The 10,489-nt window shown below is 39.7% G+C and overlaps 1 protein-coding gene across 4 annotated transcripts in view; it reads left to right on the top strand.

Annotated features, from left to right (window-relative positions):
* Positions 1-10,489, top strand: part of CBLB (Cbl proto-oncogene B) — a 135,619-nt gene that overhangs the window by 8,909 nt on the left and 116,221 nt on the right. The gene's annotated exons all lie outside the window — the stretch shown is intronic.

The raw sequence follows: 10,489 nt of genomic DNA, 5'->3' as shown, positions 1-10,489 counted from the left end.
CTCGGGTTCCTTTAGTCTCTGCTGGTTCACTAAGTTTGAGCTTTTTTAAGAATTTGAGTTTCTTTCTACCTTTTTGTCTCATTCTATCTAGGACTATCTATTATGTCCCTGGTCAGAACAGTCAGTAGTGGTAGCTGGGCACCATTTAGTTCTGATTTTAGGATAGATGAGGCCGTCATTCATATTAGTCCTTTAGACTAGTTTCTTCTTGAATCTTCGGTTTCTTTCTTTCTCTTTTGCTCCAGACCTGTAGAGACCAATAGTTGTATCTTAGATGGCCGCTCACAAGCTTTTAAGATTCCAGATGCTACTCACCAAACTAGGATGTAGAACATTATCTTTATGAGCTGTGTTATGCCAGTTGACCAAGTTGTCCCATGAGACTATGGTCCTTCCTAAGCCTTCAAATCCAGTCAGCCAATTCCATGAGGTATTTGGTTATGTCTTGGAGGTATTTTTAACTGTGCCGCCTATGTGCTTTATTATATACATGAATGCAGTACAAGGAGCCTTGGTTGCACAGTGGTTAAGAGCTCAGACGCTAACCAAAAAGTTTGGCAGTTCACATCTACCAGCCGCTCCTTGGAAACCCTATGGGATAGTTCTGCTGTGTCCTGTGGTACTGCTATGAGTCAGAATCAACTCGACGGCAGTGGGTTTTTGTTTGTTTATGCAGCACAAATATACGTGTGTGTGTATGTACATATGTGTGTGCCTACATGTACACCTATACCTGCACCCATATTTACACACATTACCTTCCTGTACACATACATGCATACATGTCTACCTATGTAACCACACCCATATTTTTTGGTTGCTTTTGCTGTTGTTGCAAAATTGTGTATGTTACAGCATTTACCAAAATCATCCGTTACTTTTATGTATTTCTTAGTGTCATTAGTTACCTTGGTCAAGTTGTGCACACTTCAGCCACATTTGGTATTGCTTCTCCCATCACCAAAAATAACAAGCGTCTACTGTCTTGAGAGCGATTCCTCCTCTGTCCCCCTCCCAGCTTCTTATAACTTAGTACATACATAAGGTGCATGTACAAAATAAAAGGCAGAAAGGAATTCATACTTTAAAAATGGCATAAGTAACCTTGTGAGAATTCAGAGAGGGAACCAGGCTTGCAGGAATCAGAGAATGCTTCCCTAGAGAGGGTGGGGTATACGCTTGCTTGAGATCTGAAATGGAGGTGGGAAAAGGCCCTTGCACCCTGATTCAGGCTTTCTTTGTATTATTGTACAGAAAGTACACATGCGTAAACAAAATACAGAAATGTGGATAATTTTATCACAAAGTTGCATTATATAGCCAGATAAGGATGTTTTTCGTTTAGGTACTTTCTGTTCAGACAAAAACTCACAGAAGCTTGGTAAATAGTAGGAATTGAATGTGTGAAGTCAGCGTACCTTGAGTGAACTTGTAGGATCTTTGTTGGCATCTCTCGGTAAGCTAATGAAGAAGTGAGCATCAGGAGACACGTGCCTTCCGCAGTAACCTGTTCATGATCCCCTTAGACCTGAGAGCACCCTCAGAAGACCTGAGAATGTAGGCTGCACCCTGACCGAGTATTAAGGAGGAGCGTGACAGCTTACACGTTAACTGTTGTTTTAATCCTGGCTTTAAAGGTCTTTTTCCCTGAACTGATAAAATAGCCGTATCAGATGTTGGAATATGCTTTCAGTGATCTTAGTGCTGTCACAGTTGATGAATTAAATGTAACATTTCCCTTTTTACTTTTCCACAAAATATTATGTTTATCTACAGCTATCACCATGATTAGAACATACATAGAGCAGTGTATGTTTCATTAGATATATAACATTTTTGGCTTAGAAAATATCAAAGCCTCCCTCCCACTTCTTATAGTTGGAATTGACTCCAGGGCAACCGGTTTTTACTAAAATGTACTCGGAAGGAGGATATACCGTTAGTGCCATTAACATGAACGTTCTGTGTTCTAGAAACTTAGCTATTTGTAATGTTCCTATATCCATTCACAAATTGGAAATTAATAATAAAAAGCCCATCCTCATCCGAATCAGAATAGCTGCCACAAGTCTATGAATACACGGTTGTGAATGGGAGAGAGCAGAGAGGGATCAGGAGCTCAGGCGTGAGAACTGACTGGACTTCTTGCAGCCGCAGCTCCTGTAGCACTGTGCCCTTAAAGCATCCAGTCGATAACGTTAGAAATTAACTGTATCTCAAAACTTTAAGAAAATCTCCAGGTCAAATTGTCTGTGGTATTTCTCTTTGAAAACTGAAAATTCTGGTGAGTTAAAAAATGCTGTTGACTTGTCGTAAGGTCAGTGAAAGATGGAAAGATTGCTCACACGTTTTTCAAAAGGGAATTTGTTTTGCTGGCACCTCAAGCCACAGAGAATTATACTTTTGAGACATCTTTATTTCTGCTTATTTATAACCGCAGACATCAAGGGGCTGAAATTTCTGTTTAACTGATACCTGAGTGAAATCACTACTAAATCAAATGTGGGTTCTTGAAATACTGGGTACATACACCGCTTGCCTCCCAGAGCATTTTAACTCTGTGCCTTGGTTTCAGATTTGAGGAATATGCTTAATTTGTCTTTAACATGTTTATATTTGAGATGAGAGCCAAATGTCAAGCTGTTTTTAGTCATCAAAATTAATAATTCTTTTGTTAGATCATTAGAGAAACCGTGCTTTTATTCTCCATAGCTTTTCACCCAGTAGTCCCACGATATTCTGTTGAATGAATGAGCAAATGAATGAATGACGTGACCTTTCAAAGGGTTGAATTATTTTAATTATTCTCTAACACTAGTTGTGTTTTCCCATGACCTAGTCCTCCTGTTGAAGCGTTCCTCTTGTTTGCCCCACTACACAGTGAGGCCATGAGAGAATGCTTTCATTTGACCTGACCAATGCTTTTAATTTGAAAGAAGCATTGTTCCCAGAAACAGAATGATTGAGAGGTTGGTTCCAAAAATGGCCAAACAAATTATGATTTTTATAAAGTAGCTCTTAATTTAGGACTATTGTGATTTTCTTTACAAAAGGAACAGTCAAGAAGAAAATATTGGAATTAAAGTTGGGTACAAGCTGCTATTCAGAGGTCTTTGAAAAACTTCTGAAGGCAGTTTTAGGATTGAGAACTCGTAAAAACAGGGAGAAGACAAAAAAACTTGAGGTGTCATATGCCTAATGCCTCAGTTCAGTGCTTCTCAGCCTTTTTGGAGATATGTGTGGTAGAGCCCACCTCTCTGCTCAGGGCCCACACCCATTGGTGGAGAGGCTCCAGGTGCCCTAACTGAGGGTATTAGTACACTTAGTGTGTCAGGGAGCCCTGGCAGCAGAGCAGTTAAGAGTTCAGGCTGTTAGCCAAAAGGTCATCAATTTGAACCCACCAGTTGTTCCTTGGAAACCCTGTGGGTACAGTTCTACTCTGTCCTATAGGGTCGCTATGAGTCGGAATCAATTTGACAGCAATCCGTTGGTGTTTTGTAGTCTGTTAGGGAGTCCTGGTGGCGTAGTGGTTAAGAGCCAAGGCTGCTAACTAAAAGGTTGGCAGTTTAAATCCACCAGCCATGTCTTAGAAACCCTATGGTGTAGTTCTACTCTGTCCTATAGTGTTGCTGTGAGTCAGAATCGACTCAGTGGCAGTGGGTTTGTTTTAGTGTGTCATGGGTGGTGCAGATGGTTAATTGTTCAGCTACTAGCTGAAGGGTTTGAACCCATCTAGGGAGCCAGGCCTGGCAACCTGCTCCTGAAAGATCACAGCCTTGAAAACCCTATGGAGTGGAACTACACTGCACGGTCACCATGAGCCGAAATAGACTCGATGGCAACTAACAACAACAAGAGCACTAGTGCGTCAGGGCAAGCTGGTGGGGAAGTTCTGCATTTATTACATCTTTATATGAATTCATTTCATCTTTTAATAGTTCAATCCTGCTTTTTGCCTTCTTGGTCTTTTGACCCAGGATATGGTAGAAACATGTAGGAAAAGAGAAGTGGCATTAATGAATAAATATGTTCTACAAAATAAAACCAGTACCAAACTGAACCTGACCACTAGGGAATAGTAGTTTATCATCCAGAAACTTTAGAGCGTGAGGCCAGAAACTATTATTTCCTGTTTAAAGAATAAAATGACACATTAATGTGACTGGTCTCTGGGTGACAGTTATTTTTCTAACAAGCCAGGCAGTGGTTCCTGAACTACAGATGCTGTGCACTTCTTGACACTGAGGAGACTGAGATATGAATGTCCAGTCAAATCAATATTCAACAAGCACCATAGATTAATAGCTTCTGAATAATCCTCTTATGTGTCCTTTTCTCCTCATCTTTACTTCAGGTGCTTCTCTGGATTACTGCACCTGGTCTCCCTCTGTTTAGTAACGTCCTATCCAGTGATGCTTAGTACGACCAGGGAGCTTTCTAAATACAGAGCTAATCATGCCAACCTCTTGCCTGAAGTTCTTTCATGAATCCTAATTGATTCTGGATTAAAGTCTAAAAATCTCATTTACATGACAAATTTTAGGAATTGCTTTTTCTGGCTTCTCTTTGTACTCAGCTCATCCTCCAGGAAACAAAGAAGTACTCAGCACTCTTATTTCCTGACGTACTTTTTTTTTTTTCACACCTTGGTGCCTTTATTTCCCTAATTTGCACCAATTGCTTGGGAAGCTAGTCACCTCTGTACTGCACAGTGTTGCCTCCTTGTAAACTTTCCTTCACTACCCTAATCTGAGGTGGATATCACTACTCTATGCTGCCAGGTACCCGTGCTCACATGTATCATACTAGATCGCAATATACTGCTGACGTGACTGTATTTCCCAATAGACTAGAAAGCTGCCTAGAAGGCAGGGACTGTGTCTTGGCTATTCTTGTTTCTTGGAGCATGGCACATTTCCTGGAATATGTAGGCACTAATAAATATTGACAGTCTATTGAATAGTTGAATGGATGTGTGGATGGATGGATGGAAGATATATACCTCTACTTAATTTGAAGTGATTATCTACAAATTGATTTTTTTAATCAGTTCTTACTTCTTCAAATACTTCTCTTCTCCTTTCTTTTCTACCTCCCCAGAATTTTGACACCCTTCTTCAAGTCTGGTTCAGAAACCCCTTTTTCTAGGATTTCACTAATACACACCCTCTTACATGTTCAGCTCTAAATACTCCATTCTTTGTGTTTCTATCATATTTTGGTTAAGTGCTAGGCTCCTAACCAAAAGGTTGGTGGTTTGAATCCACACAGCCACTCTGCTGGAGAAAGCCCTGCGATCTGCTCCCATTAAAGATTACAGCCAAGAGGAACCTATGGGAGTAGTTCTCCTGTGTCTGTGATCTGCTCCCATTAAAGATTACAGCCAAGAAGGACCTATGGGAGTAGTTCTCCTGTGTCTGTGATCTGCTCCCATTAAAGATTACAGCCAAGAAGGACCTATGGGAGTAGTTCTCCTGTGTCTGCGATCTGCTCCCATTGAAGATCACAGCCAAGAAGGACCTATGGGAGTAGTTCTCCTGTGTCTGCGATCTGCTCCCATTAAAGATCACACCAAGAAGGACCTATGGGAGTAGTTCTCCTGTGTCTGCGATCTGCTCCCATTAAAGATCGCAGCCAAGAAGGACCTATGGGAGTAGTTCTCCTGTGTCTGGGATCTGTTCCCATTAAAGATGGCAGCCAAGAAGGACCTATGGGAGTAGTTCTCCTGTGTCTGCGATCTGCTCCCATTAAAGATTGCAGCCAAGAAGGACCTATGGGGGTAGTTCTCCCGTGTCTGCAATCTGCTCCCATTAAAGATTACAGCCAAGAAGGACCTATGGGAGTAGTTCTCCTGTGTCTGCGATCTGCTCCCATTAAAGATTGCAGCCAAGAAGGACCTATGGGGGTAGTTCTCCCGTGTCTGCGATCTGCTCCCATTAAAGGTTACTGCCAAGAAGGACCTATGGGAGTAGTTCTCCTGTGTCTTGTGGAGTTGCTGCTCGACGGCACCCAACAATAGCAGTTGTACTTTGGTCAATTTATATGGGACTGAAAATAAGATATTTGTATCTTCCTTGTTCCATTGTGAAACCTCCTTGATACCTTTTTATATAAAAAATTAGTAAAATTAGACACATTTATTATGTCAAACTCTTTGTTCAGTGCTTTCACGTATGCAAGATCTATCTTCAGTATAATCTTTAAACAGTCTTGAAATGGTTATCGAATAAGTCCTTGGGGGAGCGTACACATAACACGCTCAGTGGTGGCTGGTTGAGTGGGTGAGTACATGGATGCATTTTTCCAGCTTTTAAGCTCTCTATGCTTTTACTTATGTCTTGTTCTTCAGTCAAGTTGATTTGGCTTTTTCATGATACTTCAGCAATTACAGGTTTCTAAGTCTTCATAGAGTCCTTCTACTTGAAATTTTTTATAATCTCTGGCATACAAGTCCTTAAAAATCTCTCAGAGTTTTCAAAGTTCATCTCCCTTATGATCCTTTGCCTTATTGTTACAACTAGATCTCTTCTTAAACTCCTCTAAGATCTTGGTTGCCCTGTGCTGTTATTATTTTTGTTGTTTTATTGAAATAATTTATATATTTATCTTGTTTTTCATTAGACTATAAACTCTACGAAATCAGGATTATTTATCTTCGTGCTTCCTAAAGTAGCTCAGCACAGGATCTCATATACAGACTTCCAGGAACTGTTGCTAATTTAATCCAAACGAGTTGCTCAGAGGTACACGTGAGATCATGTGTGTGTGTGTGTGTGAGAGAGAGACTTGCTTGCTTGGTGGGGAGGCAGCAGGGCTGGTGGTTAGGTAACGCAAACGCAGCCTTTGGAGCCAGGCTGACTGTGATCAGGTTCTGGCTGCCTCATTAGCCAGCTTTGTGACTTCAGGCAAGCTGTGTAATTCCTCCACACGTGTAGTGCCTCGTTTATAAAATGTAGAGGATAATAATACCTGCCGTCTAGGGTTGCTGTGATGGTAAATGAACTCAGATTTACCTGTAAGACACTTAGAACAGTGCCTGGCATGTAATGAGCATAGTTTAAATCCTTATACCTTGCTCTAAACTCCATGAGGATAATTATTAATATTAATTCTACCGATAATATTAGACTTTGTGTGATGGAGTGATCTAAAAGCAAGCCTCCTCCAAATTATTTTTCTAAAATTGTGTGCATCCAATACAGAAGTAGGGAGAACGATAAGAAACTGTCCTGCTTACCATAGGAAAAAAATGATCTATTTATAGCCCAGTTCATTGTTTCTACCTTTGATTTCCTGGGGAAGTGGTATGGACCTTCTTTGGTTTCCTGTATTTTCCTTTCACTTTTAATAAGAAAGAACAGACAATTTCTTTACCTTTCCAATGTGTGAAATTTTTCTACCATGTTCACTAGATCGGTTTTCTCTCTAGTCAAAGAAAAGGAAACTTCATTATATACAATAAAAAAAGGAGGTGCAGAATAGAAGTTAAGTACTTTTAGAAGGAACTTCAGAAAGAAAGAAAAAAATAGAATTGAAATAGAACTCAGAGAAAAGCTAGTTAGTGATACTGCTGTTCAGCCAATTCCTAGCATTACTGTTATTTTTCTTTTAAATTGAAGTATCTTTATATTAGTATGGAAAATAAAACTTAGATACTTATTACAGTTCTATTTTGTTTAACTCATTGTAACAAGATCCTAGATGCAAAGAACAAGACAGCAAATTATAATTTTCTACTTATAAGTAGTATGTATTCAAGTTGGGGAAGTCAGTATACAAAGATGATAAACATTTAAAATGTAGAACTGCCCCATAGAGTTTCCAGGGAGCAGCTGGTGGATTTGAACTGCTGACCTTCTGGTTAGCCAAGCTCTTCACCACTGAGCCACCAGGACTCCGTACAGTTAGAAAAGTGCCCAAGGAATGTCACAAATACTATGTTAATTATTTCTAGAGTGGCCTTAGGTTCCATGGAGGAGGTGGTACTTGAATTGGATGTGTATGTGTTTTTAAAAAATGTTGAAATCTATTCAGTGAGAAATGATGTGAGTGGTGACTGAATTGTGTGGGGTATCTATTATAGTTCAAAGACAGAAAAGTATGCAATAACCTCCAGGTGACACACATCACTTTCTTTTGGAAAAAAAAAAATTTTTTTTTTTTTTTTGCCCTTCTCACCCTTAGTTAACCCTCTGGCATCAGATCAATTTGACTCCTGTTGACCCTATAGGTTAGAGTAAAGCTGCCCCATAGGGTTTCCAAAGTTGTGATCTTTATGGAAGCAGACTGCCACTCTTTCTCCTGTGAAGCTGCTCTTGGGTTTGAACTGCAGACCTTTCAGTTAGCAGCCAAGTGCCTTAACCACCGTGTCACCAGCGCTCTTCCCTTTTACTTAGAGCCCTTCAAAAAGTGACGCTTTACCTCAGGAAAATCACTGTAGTTGTGGTTCTGGTCCTCAGTCTTGAAGCCTGATATTTCAAGAGCGTGTTTAGAGGATGGACCCAAATTAACTGAGCTCACAAACTCATCTATAATCCAGAAAAATGTTTTTATTAATTCACAGTGATTAATGCAACTGTCAGGCAGATGAGGATGCTCATGGCCCTTGTAAATACTTCAGTGCGAAGCCCCGTCGTACCCCGAACGTTCCTTGGTGAACCCTGAGTCAGAGTAAGAGGTGACGGTTGAGGGTCCGCAGCAGGCACTCCTCCATGTCGGGGACCGGAGGGCTTGAAGCTGTTGCCTCTGTCTCCTGAAATACGCGGGGAACGCTTCTATTGATTTTTGACCCTCTTCACTTCCTTTTTTGGTACTTTCTTATTCCATATGCAAAGCTGCACCTTTAAAACTATTTCTGTGAATACCTGATGACAGTGAAGACCTGTTGATGAGTTTTAAGTAGAGAAGTAGTCACACTTGCATTTTAGATGGGTCATTCTTCCTAACATGTGGATGGATTTGATCAGTGGTCTCCAAACCTGTTTGGTTGTATATCCTTATTCCTAATTTATTACAGAAAACTTTTTGACTACACTATTTCCACCCACATACCCATCTGTCCATCCGTCCATCCATCCATATATCCATATGTATACACACATGTATAAATTATACAGGTCTTGTACTATACAAATAAAGTACATTTATATCTTTATAATACAAATACAGGACACAATAAAATATGCAATTTTAAATTATGAAAATTCAAATATAGTTTCAATAGATTCTCATTTGGGAAGGATCATCTCATATACTCCCTGGGGCCTGTGATTCACTTTAGAAATGCTGCATATATTAAAAAAAATATATTAGAGGGAGAGAAATAGGAGAGAGAGGTAGGAGACCGTTGTAGAAAACTAGGTGGCAGTGACATTGTGTAAATTAAGAAGCCCATGACTTTGAAAATATGAAGATAAATTTAGCAAGACTTGATTATTAAAAAGATGTGTGAGGTGAGATAGGAGTGAAATGTGATTTGAGCAAGAGGGTGCCAGCCAATGAGATAAGGAAAATAGGAAGAAAGAAGAGATTGGGCAATCAGATAAGTGGAGTTCCGGGCATTATCAGTTTTCCGTGCATAGATAAATTCAAGTGGAAAGTTATATATTAGAAGGTTGAATATACAGTCATAAGGTTGTGGAAATAATACAGAATAGAGATTTTAAAATTGCCACTCCATTTATCAGAATTTGTATTTTGACAGCCTGTGGACTGTTTTCTTGGCCTTGTGCACTATTTTTTTTTTTTTTAAAAAAAAAAACAATTTGTTAACATTTCGAAAGTATTGATTTTACATAAAACTTCTGGCCTTCATTGAAAAAGTGAGAGTTAAGGCAACATGAATTCTAATGGGACAGCAGTGGGCTGGACCTGGGCACCAGTTGTCCCTTTAAATGTGCTCTCCTCAAACTCATTGCTCTGTTTACCTGAGCCACTTTTCCTCATTTTCATCATCTTGATATTTGAGTTTTTAATCTTGGAAAGATAGGAGAAACATTGGAGTAACTGATAAAGACCACAAAGAAGATGCAGTGCTAATAAAAAGGGGAGATCAGTGAAAAATTTCTGATAAATGAAACACCCAAACCCAGTGCCATCGAGTCGATTCCGACTCATAGCAACCCTATAGGACGGAATAGAACTGCCCCCATGGAGTTTCCAAGGAGCACCTGGTGGATTCAAACTGCCAACCCTTTGATTAGCAGCTGTAGCACTTAGCCGTTACACCACCAGGGTTTCCAAATGAAATACACATAGTGGAAATACAAGGAAGTGGAGAAGTTGCCATGAAAGTAGGGGGAAAAAATGTGGGAGAGCATGCATTATAGAAACGAGGAAAACAGGATCTAAAGAGAGAGATGGACCAGGTAATGGTATGGAGAAGCCAAACTAGATAAAGACTTGAAAAGTTTTCATTAGATATATTTACAAAGAAGAATTTATAACCTGTTTTTATTTTTTTTTTCTTCTCTTTTTAACATTCTGCAAG

Source organism: Elephas maximus, chromosome 18 (genome assembly GCF_024166365.1).
Source record: "Elephas maximus indicus isolate mEleMax1 chromosome 18, mEleMax1 primary haplotype, whole genome shotgun sequence".
NCBI classification, from domain to species: Eukaryota; Metazoa; Chordata; class Mammalia; order Proboscidea; family Elephantidae; genus Elephas; species Elephas maximus.
The sequence above is the reverse complement of the archived record's forward strand: the minus strand, read 5'-3'. Positions and strand labels throughout refer to the sequence as shown.